Below are 18,699 nucleotides of genomic sequence, written 5' to 3' on the forward strand. Positions count from 1 at the left end.
CCAAGGCAACATTTGCCCTCCGCAAGTTATAAAAGATGCAGTGAGAGATCTTATTCCATTTATCACTAGGCTAATAAATGCCTCCTTTAAATCTTGCCAGGTCCCCACTAACTTAAAAGACGCATGGGTGCTACCTCTGCTCAAAAAAGCCTCGCTTGACCCCACCATCCCAACCAATTATAGGCCGATAAAGACAGCCCCATTCCTCCTCAAAATTATCGACAAAGCAGCCTACTTACAAATTCAGTTGTACCTAAAAACCAACAACCTCCTAGGGCTTAGACAATCCAGAGTCAGACCTCTTCATGGAACAAAAACAGCCCTCCTAGATCTGAAAATACAAATAGACTTCATCAAAGACAACAGACAATGCGCGTTACTTCTGCTACTGGACCACTCTGCTGCCTTTGATTTGGTCGACCACAACATCCTATGTGAACACCTATGACTGGCAGCAAACTTCTCTACAGAGGCCACAACTTGGATTAAATCCTTCATAAACAACAGAATGATGACAATATTGGGCCTCATTACGAGGTTGGAGGTAAGTACCAGACCTTACCAGCATGGAGCAAATACTGTGTCCGTGTAGCTTCGAGGCCGCTATTAGAGCGCTATTACGACTATGCGGGCACGAGCTTTGCGCCATGCCGGTAACCTTACCGCCATGCCGCTAAAGACCCAAAAATCGCCCTTACCGGCATCGCGCGAAGCGCAGCTAGCTCCACCGCCATCCATGGCTCCGTCATTAGCGGTTACCGCTATCAGCGGTGACCGCTATTAACGGCCACCGCTATTAGCAGTAACCACTAATAGGCGGAACCGGAAGTAGTGTCACCGCACAGGAACGGGAAAGAGCACAGCGGCCATCTTTAAAAACACAATCCATTGCCATCCTCTGTACCCAGGACCCACATCACCACTACACCTGTCCCAATATATACCTGAAGCTTGTCAAAATGCCCAAGGCGCTTAAAAAAGGTGCTGCGTGCCTCCGCAAGGAGCGCTACTCAGAATAAGAGCTCAGCATGCTTGCAGACACCTTGGCAGAAAATGGAGATGTTGTCTTCTCCAATGATATGCGGCAACCTGCACTCTGGGCAGAGGTGGCGCGTAAAGTGAGTGCCGTTGGCACCACCCCGCGCACAGTTAAAGATGTCCGGAAGCACTGGGATGAACTGCGGTTAGGCGTCCGCAACATCATCTCTGCAAACCGTAACCAGGGGATGGCAACAGGTGGTGGAGCTGGCTCACCCATAAAGATGACCAGCTGGGAGGAGACCTGTGCGAGCACCATAGGAATGGAGAATTAAGAGGGAGTGGGGGATATGGAGCATGGAGCCCCGTCATCGGCTGATGCAGGTATGTGTCCCAAATACACCACTGTAATGAAAAATATAATGATGGCCCCCTGAACTGACAGTGTAATGATACAAAGCAGGGTCCACCAGACACATGTACCCCATACTGCCTACAGGCAGTGCACAGCACCATCTCGTCCACATGCATGATGCACCCCGAATATGTTTCTGCCCAAACGCATCCCTGCATGACCCACCAAAAGGCAAGCAACCCGTATGTCACTACTCCAACACCAAATACCTGCCATTCCATAGATATGCAGCTACCCCAATGCATGCCCGATGCCCATAGATCCATCACTAATGCCCTCCCTCTCTTGGTCCCCCACAGGCACGCAATCAGACAGCGATGACCAGGACCCCAGGGAGGAGGCTGCTACACCACTCAAGAAGTCCAGGGGCATGGAGGGAGCAAACCGGCCCTCAACATCAAGGAGAAGAGGGCAACCTGGACTACCGCGCAAGCCCAACACAAACCAAGAACTTACAGTACCAATGTGCATTAGGGCTACCACCACAGCACCCACACCAGCCACCACCACACAGGAGCCAGTGGCTGGAGGTACTGTATCCACTGCCAGCAGTACTGTCAGGGAGGCAGCTGCCACAGCAGCCGTGTCAGATGATGAGGCACCTAGTCTGACACCTGGCACACCTACCGCTACAGGCCCCCTGCAGTCACCCCGCCTCTCCCCAACCAGCATACACAATAACAGCAGCCATGAGCTGTCTGCTGTGGAGTCATGGCCAGGGAGTTACAGCCCCACGCCGAGCATGCATGAAGCACCAACCATGTCGCTTTCACCTTCTACATCCACCAGTGTCCAAGAGGGGATCAGGGCAATCCAACAGCGCCAGGAGGAGCTGACAGGGCTGGTGACCCAGCACATCACTGACTGTGGCCAGACAAGGGAGGAAATGAGGGAATGTGCAGCATCCCTCAAATCTGCCATTGAGTCCACTTCCAAAGACATATGTAGCGAATTGGCGGCTGTGAGGCAGGTCCTCACCCAAATGGTGGCATTGGAGGCCCGGCATCCCACACAGGTGGTAGAACAACCTGTCACATCCTTAAATGCCAGCTCCACTCAGAGCAGCCCCCTGCGTAGGTCTGGGCGGATCCTGCGCAGGTCAGACAGGGGTCCACCTCATGCTGGAAGAGGACAAGGGGTGTAGGTGCAGCCAGCCATTCGGAACTCATGTAGACTTATGGTGCATGCCAGTGCACACCATGTGTGGGGAATTTGAGGGGGGAGGGGGAGAGGGTGTGTGGGGGAGTTGAGGGGGATAGGGCATGAGGGGGAGTTGAGGGGGGAGGTGGAGGGGGGATAGGGTGTGTGGGAGATTTGAGGGGGAGGGGGGATAGGGTGTGTGGGGGAGTTGAGGGGTGAAAGGGAAGCGGGATAGCGTGTATGGGGGTTTGGAGGGGGGAGGGGGAGGGGGCATATGGTGTGTGGGGTGGAGGGCTTGTGCACTTAATATGTTATATTTCTTCAATACACCTGTTGTGAAATCAGAATTCACATGAGCGTACATTGCTTATTGTGTATGTGTGCTTTATTGGTGAACAGTCTACAGTGTCCATGTCCCTGACACACCCAGTGCCCTGAGTCCCACCTCCATGTCACACTTCGCATCCATGTGTGCTAGAAACATTGGTTAATCAAAGTCTGACACACGGCACATCGCTCCTGTGTATCGCTGTCTCCCTGAAGTGCAGCCCCATCTCCACCCTCCTCATCCTCATCGTCAGGTGGTTGCAGTCCAGCATCAGGAGGCAGAGGCACATTCCGTCTGTTGCACATATTGTGTAGCATGACACATGCCATGACGATCTTGCCCACCTTCTCATGCCCGTACGGGAGTGCCCCACCAGACCTGCTGAGGCAGCAAAACCATGCCTTCAAAAGGACAAATGTCTGCTCAATCACCATAGCGGTACGTGTATGCGCCTGATTGTAGTCCTCATTGTGCCTGTTCTGTGGGTTACGGACTGGGGTAAGGAGCCATCTCTTCAAGGGATAGCCTGCATCACCTGCATGTGTGCAACAATGGTTATGTGTCAGTGATCATATCATATGGGACCTGTATCAATGGCACCATAGCATGCATTTATTTCCTGTTTTCACCCACATATCCATGCATGAATAGAGCCAAATGATGTGCCTGCAATGTGTGAATTCATCTGATCGACATGTGTGCGTGGCATCGTCTAGTGGGCGCAGGAATGTCCTATTCCTTGTGAGTGCTCATGCACTGTGGTAGTCCACACCGGTTTTTCCCATGATCTGGGTGATATGTAGTCAATTGTATGCATTCATCCTGTCACCGTTGATGGCAGACTCATGAAGATCTCACTCTGCACGACAGATGGTGACATGCTGTTTTGGTGGACCTATGTGTTGGTGTAGGGGTGTGTTCATGTATTTTGCCCTCATGTGACTCCTTTGTACGCAGCAATGGGCAACTGTCCTTTTTGATGATGGTATTTGGTGCTGTGCATTGGCCATACTAATTGCTTGTCGCTGCATTGTGTTGTGGGGGCTACGGTCTGATTATGTGCAGTGTGCATGTTGATGGCTATGGAATGGTTGTAGCACTGCATCATTTTCATGGTAGGGCAGTTTACGTCTTGCATTTTGGGGTCAGGTGTCAGGGCCGGTCTGGCCTGTTTTGGGGTATGAGCATGGTCCATCCTCTCAGGTACTCTCAGCTAGGTGAAGTATGCATCTTCCCCCTCCATCTCAGCCAGGTGAAGTATGCATCTCACCCCCCACACCCTCCATCTCAGCCAGGTGAAGTATGCATCTCACCCCCCATCTCAGCCAAGTGAAGTATGCATCTCTCCCCCCCATCTTAGCCAGGTGAAGAATGCATCTCACCCCCCATCTCAGCCAGGTGAAATATGCATCTCACCCCCCAATCACCTACCCACATCACGCTGCCATGAGCCTGACATGCAACTCACCGAGTAGCCAGGATCTGTGCCCTGAGTGTTGCTCCATGTAGCGTGGTATCGTGGAGTTCCGCATGACCATTGAATCATGGGTTGATCTGAGAAATCGGGAACAATGTGTGATGATCTTGTTTGAGTCACATACCATTTGCACGTTGATGGAGTGGTATAACTTACGGTTGCGGTACACTGCCTCCATGGCATGTGGGACCACAAATTCAACATGGGTGCAGTCGATGGCGCCAATGCAACCATGGATGCCGGCCAGTGAATGGAAGCAAACTTTGGTATTGGAGATCTCCTGGGATGTCCGTGGTAGGAAAATGTGGTTGCCTGTGTGCTTTAGGAGGGCATCAAGCACTTGGTTCAGCTTCCATGAGAATAATGGTTGTAATATGTCATCTGCCCTACTGTGTGCTGGTAGGTGCCTGTGGCCAGGAAGTGGAGCACAGACACCACCTTCAGTAGAGGGGGGATGGAGGTACGGATGTCTATGAGGCTGGCAATGTCATTATGTATCATGTCCACAATGGTGGTGATGGTGTCCCGGTTCAGACGGTAAAGGGTGTGGATCTGCTCAGGGGTTAGGCTGAATGGATTGGCTCTGATTCGAGGGATTGGGGGCTGCCTGTGTGGTACAACTGCCTGCAATGGTGGTGCAGGCTGTGCCTTCCTCACCCTCCTTCTCCTCCTGCGTCTCCTATGTGCTGCCTGTTGTTGTTGTTGTTGCTGGAGTTCCACTGCAATCATGTCCTCCAGCCCCAGCATTGCTACTAGTATTGGAAGCATTTTTGTGTGTGACTGGGTGTGGGAAGGAGTGGGGTGTGCTCCTTTTCTGCTGGCCCAGTCTATATTGCCTCCACCTGTGATGATTGTGTGCATCTATGGCAGATTTTTGGTATTTGTTCCATGCGGGTAAGGTACTTTTCTGTCTTCTGTAGGCCGTTATCAGCATGTCCGCATTACTTGTGTTCAGTTCCTGTTTACACCATGCCGCTATTGCCGGCATGTGAGGTCGCGTGCCTGCGCCCATGGCGTTAATAGAGGCACTGTTATTTATGGTACCGCTAATAGCGGGTTGGTGGGTTGTAATGGACCGGAGCGGTAAGCGATGCCGGTAATTCTTTACCGGCATCGTTTATCCCTTACCTCCTAACTCGTAATGAGGCCCATTCTCTCTTACAGCCACAGCTGACCCCATCCCTATCACTTGCGGAGTGCCACAAGGCTCTGGTGTCTCCCCAACACTATATAATGTGTTTACTAAACCTTTATTTGTCCTCCTAGACCATCTGGGTGTCATCTACACTAACTATACAGATGACACCCAGATACTGATCCCACTCTCTGGAATCTATGACTCTGACAATGACCAACTAAACAAAATCTATCTTGTCATTCAGGCTGGATGGCCACTCATAGCCTATGCCTGAATAACGATAAAACAGAAATTATCATTCTAGGTGCCCCCACCAACCTCAAAAAACTCAAACCTAAATACATCACTACTGCCAAGGAAACCAAAACTCTAGGCTTCCATATTGATTCTGACTTGAACTTCAAGAAACAAGCTAACGTCAAGCTAACATCACGGCAACAGCTACTGCCTATACATGCAAAAACTATCTCTCCACTAACAGTTGCATGATTTTGGCACGTGCTCTAATTTTGTCCAAAATCGACTACTGCAATGCTCTCTACGCAGGAGCCAATAAACTAGTATTAAACAAACTCCAAATCATGCAAAACAATGCACTAAGAACCGCCTTGAGCATTCCAAGAAAGGACCACATATCTGAAACAAGAAGAAGTAATAAATGGCTTTCTATCCAGGACAGAATTTTCTTTAAACTTGTCTCCATCTCCAACAAATGTCTCCACAATGCTGCCCCCAAATACTTGATTGACAAAATTGTTCCTAAAACCTCATCTAGACCAGTAAGATCAGCCAATACCCATTGCATTACCTTGCCTCGCTACAACCTAAAAAGAGCTGGAGGCACCAGCTTCCAGATACAAGCAGCCTTGGCCTGGAATGCCCTCTCTCTGAACTTACGTGCTGACCAGAGCCTCCCTAGCTTCAGGACTAACACGAAAAAATGGCTCTTCACTAAGGACACTGCACTTAGTGTCTGATACCAGTTATTAGTGCTAGCTTGCTACATTATAATCTATTCAGTATTAATGCCCATCTGTATGTATGTATGATAAACTGTCTTAAAAAGTGCACTTATGTATGTATACCAAGCTGTCTTGTAAAAGCGCCCGGATACCCTAGGGTGTGGTGTGCTGTATGAATAATGAACAAACTACCAACAGAGTCCCCTTTAACCAGGGGTTCGTACAAAATGCCTATATGTGGAGAAACATAGAAGTGATCAATCCACAATCTCTTTGGCCCCCTACACCATGTGTAGAACCCATTGGCAGCCTGTGCCTCCTCATATACTTTCATATCCCAGCTGGTGAGGAACTGATCCCAAGAGAAACCGCGTTGATCACTTTTTGAACCGACCACCTCACAAAGGGAGTACCCTCTTAAAACTCCACCAAGATGACATGTGGGTTTTGATCTTTCCCTAAGCATGCCATGAGCAGGATATCAAGCTCAAGGTGTAGGTCAGAGAGTGCTATGTTTGCATGGTTCCAATAAAAATTCACAACCAAAACATTTTCTTTTAAACGCAGGAAATAGATGTTAATGGCCATCAAGTCAGAGGACTTGACTGCAACCTCAAAGTGATTGCAGTCGCAGTTCAAATCTACTGCGATTGCAGGACCCCCTTGGCCAGCCTTTTGTTCCTCTGATTGCACCCTTGTAGTATGCATGATAGATTTCCAGTTCAAAGGCATTTAGGGACATGGTTTCTTGGAGCAAGATCACGCCTACCGACTTTAAACAATCAATAGAAATTCCACTTAGCTTCTGAAAACCACACACGTTCCATGATACTACACAGGGCGAGCCTGCCCTAAAGACTGGTCTGATTGAATTTGGATTTTTTAAACATCTCAATTGCGGCCTCAAGCCAAGATCAATCCTGCTTTTGTTACCACATGGCTCTCTATGGTGCATGAGGTAGCAGGTTCTGGCAATGTTATTTTCAAAAATGGATTCATGAAGTTCTCAACCAATTACTCTTGGTTTTGTAGTTCAACCAAATCACACACCAGAATTTTGAGAGCTTCCCGATTGATCCACACAGTTTGTGCTATCAGATTTGTAGCGAAGTAGCACACCGAGCTCTAAACCACCACCCACTTTATCAAGGCCTTATTGAGAATGTATATCTTGTAGATAGATGGCTAGGGACAGGCTACATAGGGATACCAACATAGGTGTAAAGGTTCACCAGCTCGAGGGACTCCTTGCCCAGTTTCCAATTATAGTTTGTTTTAGCTTATATACCAGGCGTTGCCCGAGATTTAATTTAATCATAGGTACTATTTGTTAGAAATACATTAAGGTAGCTTTACACTTTTTGAAAAAGCTACATAAAAAAGGTGGGAAAAAAATGAATTACATTTTTTGATTATTTAAAACATGTTTCCATATAAAGACTACACAACACAATTTTCTGTTCTTCTTAAAAACTCATCCTGAAGCGTATAATTGTACATGAGAACAACATAATAATGACTGACCTGCATGACGGGTGACATGATGTCGACAGTGACAACAAATATGGACCTAAACTTTAATATTAGAAAAGTACATGTTCATTGTAAGGTGTGTGTATAAACAACATTTGTTGTTTTTCCAGTTGGAGAAAAGATATACAACTGATTCAGAGAACCCACTCGAGAACAAGCGACATATAATGGCCGTGGGAGAAACCTGGAGATTCCAAGTTGATACCAATGCAATTGATAGACTGGCCCTGTGCCTTGTGGATTGTGATACCGAATACCAGCCTGACCATGAACTGTAGGCGCTTCAGACAGAATGGCATGGATGTCTGAATGAGTGGAATGCAGGGGATGAATACATCTTCTACTATTCACTTCCCGGTCAACACTGTTGCTTCAATTGCATTGGGCAGCAATTTTTTGATGCACAGCCTTGTGCCATTACACAGCCTAGGTGGGTTGGGATTGCGAAGCAGCATGATGGGTGACCCAACATTCAGTCAAAGGTGATATGGTGGTATTCCCAGGGGGTCGAGTGAGTTGAGGAAATCTGTTGGATACTAAACGCCTTTGTCGGCATCCACCACCGTATTAATTGAGTTGTACTCAGTAACTGTACACAGAAGCATATCCTGAATCTGATTACTAATTCCATTGACAGAATCATCTTTAGCAGCAAGGCTGGTTTGTTCACACAGCCACTCGTGAAATAACACTATAGCACTATTCATAAGAGAGTAACAGGAATTCCTGTTACACCTCTTTATATAGTAACAACTTGGGCACTTCTGGAATGCTACCTGCCTCGGTTCCATGTGTTAATTTCCACGCAAAATATGGCCATACAAAAATATGGCCATATTTTTGCCACGATATTAAGGCATGGAACCTGCGGGGGGCACCCCCACAACCCCTGCATTTTTTTTAAAGGAGTGGGGGTTACCCCGCAACCCCCGCTCCCAAAAAACCCAAAAATTATCGCCCCCAAAAATATCACCTATGGCCTTTCCAGACTATATACGCCAATATTTTTGGTGGGGATAATATGTAGGGATACCCCTGCCTCTCAGGTAGGTCTGTCTCCCATGAACCTCACCTTTGTCTCCCATACACCTTCGCCTTTCGCCTCTCATATGCCTCTCATATGACTCTCATATGTCGTCGCCTCCCATATGCCAACGCTTCACCAAGCCACAAAGTTTCCATAGGAAGAGCACTTTTTGGGCGGCTTATAACTTCGCTCTCCCTGGACAGATCCTCACCACACTTTGCAAAACAAATATTTGGGTCGCTCTGAATTGTTTTGCAAAGTTTGGTGAGGATTTGTCTAGGGGGGGCAAAGTTATAGGGGGGTCCCAAAACTTTTATTTTTCCCATAGACCTAATGGGAAATAAAAATTTGCTCGCGTCTACAGCCCAAAACGCTCTACGGATTTTCACCAAATTTGGACCAGGAGCAGCGGCTTGGTCCCGAAAGCGTGCTTTTGCAAATTTGGTGAAAATCCGTTAAGTATTTTTTTTTAAAATGACCAAAAAGTAGGTAAAAAAAAATTTGTGATATCTGTGTTCGGTCCGCGGACACACTTCCCTGTTCGCTCCGCGGACAGTGTCCTCATTGGCAAATCGGCTTGCATGATGTTCGCGGACATGCAACATGTTCGCTGATTGGACGGTGTGGAGCGTGAAGCGCATCAGATTTTCGGTAGCACCCGCCATCTTGGATTTGCGGTTGTCCGCGGACAGCGCGGTGAAACTTTGTTCGAAATTTGTATTTAGTAGAGTGTGTTGGTGTGTAGGAGTGTTTGGGGAGGGTGGGAGTGTATGAGATAGGATGAAAGTTGTGATTTTTATGTGTTAGACGTTCTTTTTGTGTTCGATTTGTCTGCGGACATCACGGGTGTTCTGAAATGTTCTAAATAAACTGAATGGGGGGTGTTCTGAGGACTCAATATGTGTCCGTTTTGTTCACAAGCAAACTGAAACTGTTCTAAGAACACTCGCAGTGTCCTGAAATGTTCGCAAATAAACAAAAGGGGGGTGTCCTGAGGACGTTGTCGAACACTCGCTGTGTCCTGAAATGTTCGCAAATATGAATGGGGGTTATGGCTGACAAGTTGAATGTGTTCTAAGAACACTCGCAGTGTCCTGAAATGTTCGCAAATAAACAAAATGGGGGTGTCCTGAGGACGCTGTCCGTATTGTTCTCTGTCAAGTTGAATGTGTTCTAAGAACACTTGCGGTGTCCTGAAATGTTCGCAAATAAACAAGATGGTGGTGTTCTGAAGACGGTTCTAAGAACACTCGCGGTGTCAGGGGAATGTTCGTAGGGGGTGTCCTGAAGACGCTGTCCGCATTGTTCTCTGTCAAGTTGAATGTGTTCTAAGAACACTCGCGGTGTCCTGAAATGTTCGCAAATAAACAAAATTGGGGTGTTCTGAAGACGTTTCTAAGAACACTCCCGGTGTCCTGGAATGTTCGTAGGGGGTGTCCTAAAGGCGTAGTCCGTATTTGTTAGGCGGAAACCTGTGCAGCTCCCTCTGGGACCACTGCAAAAGATTTAGGACTACAGGTGTTTGGCAGTAAACCCACTTGGTAGCAGTCTGCACCACACAGATTCACTTGGTAGCTGTGGCTGAGCAGTCAGACTTCCCTCAAGAAGAGTTAGGCAGTATGTGGAGTATACAAAATAGGGCAATTTACACAGTTGAACAGGCAAACACGGAACAGAGCTCCGGTGTAAAGATATATAGTTATTTATTTATAAAAACACATCTATGGAAAACACACTGGCACTAATACGGCAAACAACTTCAATCACAATTACTATACGTAAATCAATCCCCCTAACAATAGTTCGACAAGTCTAGGTTCAATGGCACCACTTATTTACAGACAGAGGTGAATGCTTTAACCTAGATGGCACTCTAATATTCGTTAGGACGGGAGAGAAAAGGCAGGGTATGAAATCAACTTGGTACCAACGCTTTTACGAACAAATGCAAGGCAAGTAAGGCATGGTCTACTGTAGATCGCAAAGTTCAGAGGCCAGGCCCACTCGGAGAGAGGCAAGGCGATATGTCCCAAAAAGTATTGCAGTGGAAATGCACTTTGAGTCTTTGTCGCAAATTGTTATAGAAAGATTGGACCAGTTCAGAACAGAAAGTTAAGAAGGCTTGGAGGCGACCCCATGGAGAGACGAGGATTAAGACACCTCGCGCTAACCGACAAAAAGGGAAGCCAGGCGGAGACGGTACCTTGTATGTGGAGAGACAGCTCCGGCGGGGGCAGTTGTTCCTGGTGGTGGATTTAAGTCGGGGCTTTTCCAAGAGAAGAGATGCTCTCGTCGTCGAAGGAAAGTTGAAGATCGTTGCACCACCAGGGAAGAGACCAGCCGCGGAGTGCTCCGTCACATGGCACCACCTTTTGGTCGCGGCACGGGAGAGTGGCTATCCGGTTGCCAGGGTGCTCAGCATGGGCAATTCGACCACTACGCCCTGGAAGCGAAGAAAAAGCAAAGGGGACTGGTTGTTCCCACCAGTCAGGGGAAGAAGACTCTCTGGCGGAGAGATCTCCTCTGTCGTTGGGAAGTGGTGAGTCGGTTCAGCAGGGCTCCACCGGCGGTGTTGTCGTTGCAGGTCGGCTCTGCTTTACCCTCGTCGGATTCTTAGGTCCTGTGGCGACTTCTTAAGATCCAGTCCCAAAAGCCCTGCTTGTATGCAGAAAACCCCCATTCATTCAGCCTAGCTGTCAATCAAAACACGCTAAGTGGTGAGCGGGGTGGCTCACCACTTGGGCCAATCACACCAGAGTGCGACTTGAGTTGGCAAGGCAACTCAGTCCAGGGTACCTAAACCCCCTCCCACACCCCTGTGGTGCCCAGACAGAACAGAATGGCACCACTTTGGCGGGCCCATGTGCAGAAGCCCACCAAAAGTGGAACAACGGGCTCAACCTTTGGTTTAGGAGTCACAATTTGTATTTAGTAGAGTGTGTTGGTGTGTAGGAGTGTTTGGGGAGTGTTTGGGGAGGGTGGGAGTGTATGAGATAGGATGAAAGTTGTGATTTTTATGTGTTAGACGTTCTTTTTGTGTTCGATTTGTCTGCGGACATCACGGGTGTTCTGAAATGTTCTAAATAAACTGAATGGGGGGTGTTCTGAGGACTCAATATGTGTCCGTTTTGTTCACAAGCAAACTGAAACTGTTCTAAGAACACTCGCAGTGTCCTGAAATGTTCGCAAATAAACAAAAGGGGGGTGTCCTGAGGACGTTGTCGAACACTCGCTGTGTCCTGAAATGTTCGCAAATATGAATGGGGGTTATGGCTGACAAGTTGAATGTGTTCTAAGAACACTCGCAGTGTCCTGAAATGTTCGCAAATAAACAAAATGGGGGTGTCCTGAGGACGCTGTCCGTATTGTTCTCTGTCAAGTTGAATGTGTTCTAAGAACACTTGCGGTGTCCTGAAATGTTCGCAAATAAACAAGATGGTGGTGTTCTGAAGACGGTTCTAAGAACACTCGCGGTGTCAGGGGAATGTTCGTAGGGGGTGTCCTGAAGACGCTGTCCGCATTGTTCTCTGTCAAGTTGAATGTGTTCTAAGAACACTCGCGGTGTCCTGAAATGTTCGCAAATAAACAAAATTGGGGTGTTCTGAAGACGTTTCTAAGAACACTCCCGGTGTCCTGGAATGTTCGTAGGGGGTGTCCTAAAGGCGTAGTCCGTATTTGTTAGGCGGAAACCTGTGCAGCTCCCTCTGGGACCACTGCAAAAGATTTAGGACTACAGGTGTTTGGCAGTAAACCCACTTGGTAGCAGTCTGCACCACACAGATTCACTTGGTAGCTGTGGCTGAGCAGTCAGACTTCCCTCAAGAAGAGTTAGGCAGTATGTGGAGTATACAAAATAGGGCAATTTACACAGTTGAACAGGCAAACACGGAACAGAGCTCCGGTGTAAAGATATATAGTTATTTATTTATAAAAACACATCTATGGAAAACACACTGGCACTAATACGGCAAACAACTTCAATCACAATTACTATACGTAAATCAATCCCCCTAACAATAGTTCGACAAGTCTAGGTTCAATGGCACCACTTATTTACAGACAGAGGTGAATGCTTTAACCTAGATGGCACTCTAATATTCGTTAGGACGGGAGAGAAAAGGCAGGGTATGAAATCAACTTGGTACCAACGCTTTTACGAACAAATGCAAGGCAAGTAAGGCATGGTCTACTGTAGATCGCAAAGTTCAGAGGCCAGGCCCACTCGGAGAGAGGCAAGGCGATATGTCCCAAAAAGTATTGCAGTGGAAATGCACTTTGAGTCTTTGTCGCAAATTGTTATAGAAAGATTGGACCAGTTCAGAACAGAAAGTTAAGAAGGCTTGGAGGCGACCCCATGGAGAGACGAGGATTAAGACACCTCGCGCTAACCGACAAAAAGGGAAGCCAGGCGGAGACGGTACCTTGTATGTGGAGAGACAGCTCCGGCGGGGGCAGTTGTTCCTGGTGGTGGATTTAAGTCGGGGCTTTTCCAAGAGAAGAGATGCTCTCGTCGTCGAAGGAAAGTTGAAGATCGTTGCACCACCAGGGAAGAGACCAGCCGCGGAGTGCTCCGTCACATGGCACCACCTTTTGGTCGCGGCACGGGAGAGTGGCTATCCGGTTGCCAGGGTGCTCAGCATGGGCAATTCGACCACTACGCCCTGGAAGCGAAGAAAAAGCAAAGGGGACTGGTTGTTCCCACCAGTCAGGGGAAGAAGACTCTCTGGCGGAGAGATCTCCTCTGTCGTTGGGAAGTGGTGAGTCGGTTCAGCAGGGCTCCACCGGCGGTGTTGTCGTTGCAGGTCGGCTCTGCTTTACCCTCGTCGGATTCTTAGGTCCTGTGGCGACTTCTTAAGATCCAGTCCCAAAAGCCCTGCTTGTATGCAGAAAACCCCCATTCATTCAGCCTAGCTGTCAATCAAAACACGCTAAGTGGTGAGCGGGGTGGCTCACCACTTGGGCCAATCACACCAGAGTGCGACTTGAGTTGGCAAGGCAACTCAGTCCAGGGTACCTAAACCCCCTCCCACACCCCTGTGGTGCCCAGACAGAACAGAATGGCACCACTTTGGCGGGCCCATGTGCAGAAGCCCACCAAAAGTGGAACAACGGGCTCAACCTTTGGTTTAGGAGTCACAGAGACGAGCACAGATGCCATTTTAAAAACCAAGTTCTGGCAGAAAATACCAACCGATAGATTTATTTAAGATAAATAAACCGGTGGTATGTTAGAGATTAACGAGAAAGAGTATTAACCTCCAACAATGGGAAGAATCCCATAGAGTTATATTCGGGGTCGAATATAATGAGTAGTTTCCACTGCCATCAGCCAAAACTCGACGAGGCGGGACGGGACAGTGCCCCCTCGAATAACAGACCCAGGAGTAATCGAATTACCCCTACTAGTACGACCACAATAGGATGGTTTGTACTAGTTCTGTTAGTAAATTTAGGTCTAGTAAAGCCAATGGTGACTTTACATGCCCTGGGAGACAGTAGTCAGACCCAGGGTATGGAGTCTATGGTGGGGATCCTCTAGGACGCCCCAGTGTTACGGCATGGAGGGTGCGGTGTAACACACATAGTAAAACATATGAGACCCTATGGAGTAAAAGACACCCATAGCCCATAGAACACATTGACATTCAAAGGAATTAACCACATTCATGTCCAAGAGTGGGAGAAAAAGGGTCTCACTCTTGGCAGGATGGAAAAAAACAAACTCCAGAAATCTAGCAAAGCTGCTGGGGGACTCACTAGGTTAGGAAATTCAGCATAAACAGAGAATTCTCCCTAACACTCGCCCCCCCCAGACTAAGGGAAAGGAGGATTTAATCCACTCCTGGATGAATCTCATACCTCTAGTCGATGAGATACATCCTAGAGAGACCATCAGCATTTTGGTGGTGACACCCTGACCTGTGCTCAATGGTGAAATCAAACCCTTGCAGGCAGATCGACCATCTCAGTAGTTTTGGGTTTTCCCCTTTCATTTGCAGTAACCATCTCAAGGGTTGGTGGTCAGTCGGAATGACAAAAGTAGAACCATACAAGTACGGCCTAAACTTCTTCAGATCCCACACGATAGCAAAGCATTCTCTTTCGATTGTTGCCCACCTTGTTTCAGGATCCTTCAGCTTGCGGCTGATGAAGCAAACGGGGTGCTCCCTACCTTTCCCATCCAGTTGACTGAGTACGGCACCTATTCCTACATTTGAAGCATCTGTCTGCACAATGAAATTTTGGTGGTAATCAGGAGCTCTGAGTACTGGGGCTTGGCAAAGAGCCTTTTTCAGGTTTTCAAAAGCCTGATTGCACTCCTCGTTCCATGTAAACTTTTTAGGAAATTTGGGAGAGGAGTTGACATTCAGAGGAGAAGCTATGGTCCCATAGTTCTCAATGAAATTCCTGTAATACCCAGTGAGGCCTAGGAAGGCTCTCACTTGGGTCTGAGTAGTAGGTGTTGTCCAATTTTGCACAGCTTCAATCTTACTGAGCAAAGGCCTTATTTCTCCACCTCATGTCCAAGATAGACTACCTTACTCTGTCCAATTTGGCATTTACTCGCCTTTATGGTCAGATTGGCTCATCCAAGAGCCTGCAAAACATCTCTCAGGTGGGTTACATGTTCTTCCCAGGAATTGCTGAACACTGCTATGTCATCCAGGTTTACCATGCAGAAGTCCTCCATCCCATTCAGAACCTGGTTTACATCTGTTGAAATGTAGCAGGTGCATTTTTCAATCCGAAAGGCATTACCTTAAACTGGTATAAGCCAACGGGTGTAGAAAATGCAGTTTTCTCCTTGGCATGGTCTGTCAGGGCTATTTGCCAATAGCCTGACGTCAAGTCAAATGTGTTGAGGAACTAGGCTGTGCCAAGTTTATCCACCAACTCATCTGTTCTTGGCAAAGGGTGGGCATCAGTCTTGGTGACTGCATTAAGAGCTCTATAATCCATGCAGAATCTAAGTTCTTTAGATCCGGCCTTTGGTACTAACACAACTGGGCTAGACCATGGACTAGTAGAGGGCTCTATTACCCCGAGATCAAGCATCTTGCTGACCTCACCTTTGATGTGGGTTTGCACGTTTTCTGACATTCGGTATCCGCTGCTTTTGACTGGCAGACAGTCACCAGTGAGTATGTCATGCTGGCCCCAAGAGGTCAAGCCTGGTGAAAGCGAGAACAGAGAGGCAAACTGATTCAACATAGATTTGCACTCTTCGTGTTGCTCAGGTGTCAGATTTGAAGAGAGATTTACTCCTTCAATTTTTTCGTCTAAAGGTAAGCCTCTGAGGAGATCTGGAAGAGCTTCACTATTTTCTTCTTCCTCTGATGATGCTAGAAGCAACGCTCCTACATCAGGTTTTGAGACATACGCTTTGAGTCGGTTGGTGTGGAAGTCTGTCGGAGCCTCCTTGGGATTGCCCAAGTCCACCAGATAGTTGACCTCCCCAAGTTTACCCACAACTCTGAAGAGTCCCATCCATTTGTCTTGCAAGGCCCTCTGCCTTGTTGGGATCATAACGAGAACGAGCTGATCTTGAGCGAACTCAACCATGTTAGCCTTTTGATCGTGCCAGTGCTTGACCAATGCTTGTCCAGCTTTCAAGTTATCGCTTGCTTCTGTCATCATGTGCGGCATTCTCCTCCAGAGACCTATCAAGTAGTCAGTCACTCTGACTGGCTTGGGGGAAGGAGCACTCTCCAACCCCTCCTTAATCAGGGCCAATGGACCTCTGACGGGATGACCATAGAGAAGCTCAAAGGGAGAATAACCTACTCCCTCCTGAGGGACTTCTCTATAAGCAAAGAGAAGGCATGGCAGTAGAAGGTCCCACTTACGCTTAAGGGGTTCCTCTAAAGCACCTATCATGCTCTTCATGGTTCGGTTGAACCGTTCTACAAGCCCATTGGTTTGGGGGTGGTAGGCTGTTGAGAACTTGTAAGTAATTCCACAGGTTTTCCACATGGCTTTCATGTAGTGGGACATACAGTTTGACCCCCTGTCAGAGATTACTTCCTTAGGAAACCCGACCCTGGTAAAAATACCAAGGAGGGCCTTAGCCACAGCCGGCGCTGTAACAGTCCTGAAAGGAATTGCCTCAGGATACCTAGTAGCATGGTCTACTACAACAAGTATAAACATGTTGCCTGAGGAGGTTGGAGGATCAAGGGGACCAACAATGTCAATCCCTACTCTCTCAAATGGGACTCCCACAGCTGGGAGAGGCACTAAAGGTGCCACATTCTTGGAGCCAACCTTACCAGAGGTCTGGCAGGTATGGCAGCTCCTGCAGTGTTTTTCTACTTCGGCTCCCTTCTTCGGCCAATAAGAGTAGAGAGAGAGCCTTTCTTTAGTCTTCTTGAAACTCAAGTGACCAGCCAAAGGAATCTTGTGGGCTAACTGCAAGAACTGTGGTCTGTTCTCTAGGGGTACTACAAGTCGTTTGTAGTCTCCCGGTGCAGACTCGGTCGGTTCACTGTAGAAGAGGCCATCTTCCCAGTGCAACCTGTATTTCCCAGGCTCTTGCCCTTCAGCCTGAGCTTCTGCCTGGTGGCAAAGACCTTCCAGAGTTGGACATCCTCTCTGTCCCTTACTGAAGTCTGCCCTGCTGGTTCCACCTTCTGCCAGTAAAGATTGCAGCTCAGGATGGTCAACAGGATCCAGATCTCCAATGAGTTCCTGGCCTTCCATTAGCTCCTCTTCAGAGTCTAATTCTACCACACAGGGTTGTACCTCCCTCTCAGCCTCAGCTGGAGGTGGAGTTACGGGTGTAACTTTGCACAACTGCGGGGAAGTCCTTGTGGGCTGCACTGAAATTCTGGGTGCTGGTTTCGGTATAGAAGTCTTAGGTTTCCCTTTCGCTTCTGATTTCTTGGAGACAGCTGCCGACAATTCCAGTGGAGCAGGAGTGATATCTTTCTTCATCATCTCCTGGAGAGTACCTCGCATGGTTCTCTCCCTTTGCAGGTCTGGTTAGCTCCTGTAACCGTTTACTAGGAGGTCTGGGGTTATGCGACACAACTCTGAGAGTTTTCAAATCGTTACCCAACAGAACGCGTCCTGGTACCTCACTCTGTATGCTGACAGGTATCTCCACAGTCATGTTGTTACACTGGATGAGAACTGGTTATTGGGGAGGCATCTGCACAGGCCCTCCAGCTAACTTGGTGAGGCGTTTGGGTGCCTTAGCAACATCCTCAGCCTGAAAAAAAGATTTATCCACCACAGTTATGCTGGCCCCAGTGTCCCTAATGGCAGGAGTCTCCTGACCATTCACTGTCCTTATAATACTCTTTAGTATTATTGGGGATATAATTATAGATATCTAAATTCTGTTGTTCCCACAACCCCAGAGATACTAAAGAAACACTGGCTGAGACTCCAATGGGTTCATCAGCCAGCAGTAGAAAGTTTCTACTTGCCATTTGGACTTCCTCCTCTGGAGCGAAGGCTAAGGAGACAAGTTGGACCCCTGAAGGTTTACCCTTACACCTGGGATCTCCTTTCACGTGGTCAGTCGAGCCACAAACAAAGCATTTTCCGAATGCTTTCTGGAATGATGGCTTGTTCTGGCCCCCTTCCGGTTTGGCACCAAAAGACACACTATTCTGCTGCAGTTTTCCTTGTGGCTTACCCTTCTGGTTTTGTTTGAGGCCCTCTTTGGAATTTGAGTTATTCGAATTCTCTTTTGA

This window comes from Ambystoma mexicanum, chromosome 5q (genome assembly GCF_040938575.1).
Source record: "Ambystoma mexicanum isolate Mex_15411 chromosome 5q, UKY_AmexF1_1, whole genome shotgun sequence".
Lineage (NCBI taxonomy): Eukaryota > Metazoa > Chordata > Amphibia > Caudata > Ambystomatidae > Ambystoma > Ambystoma mexicanum.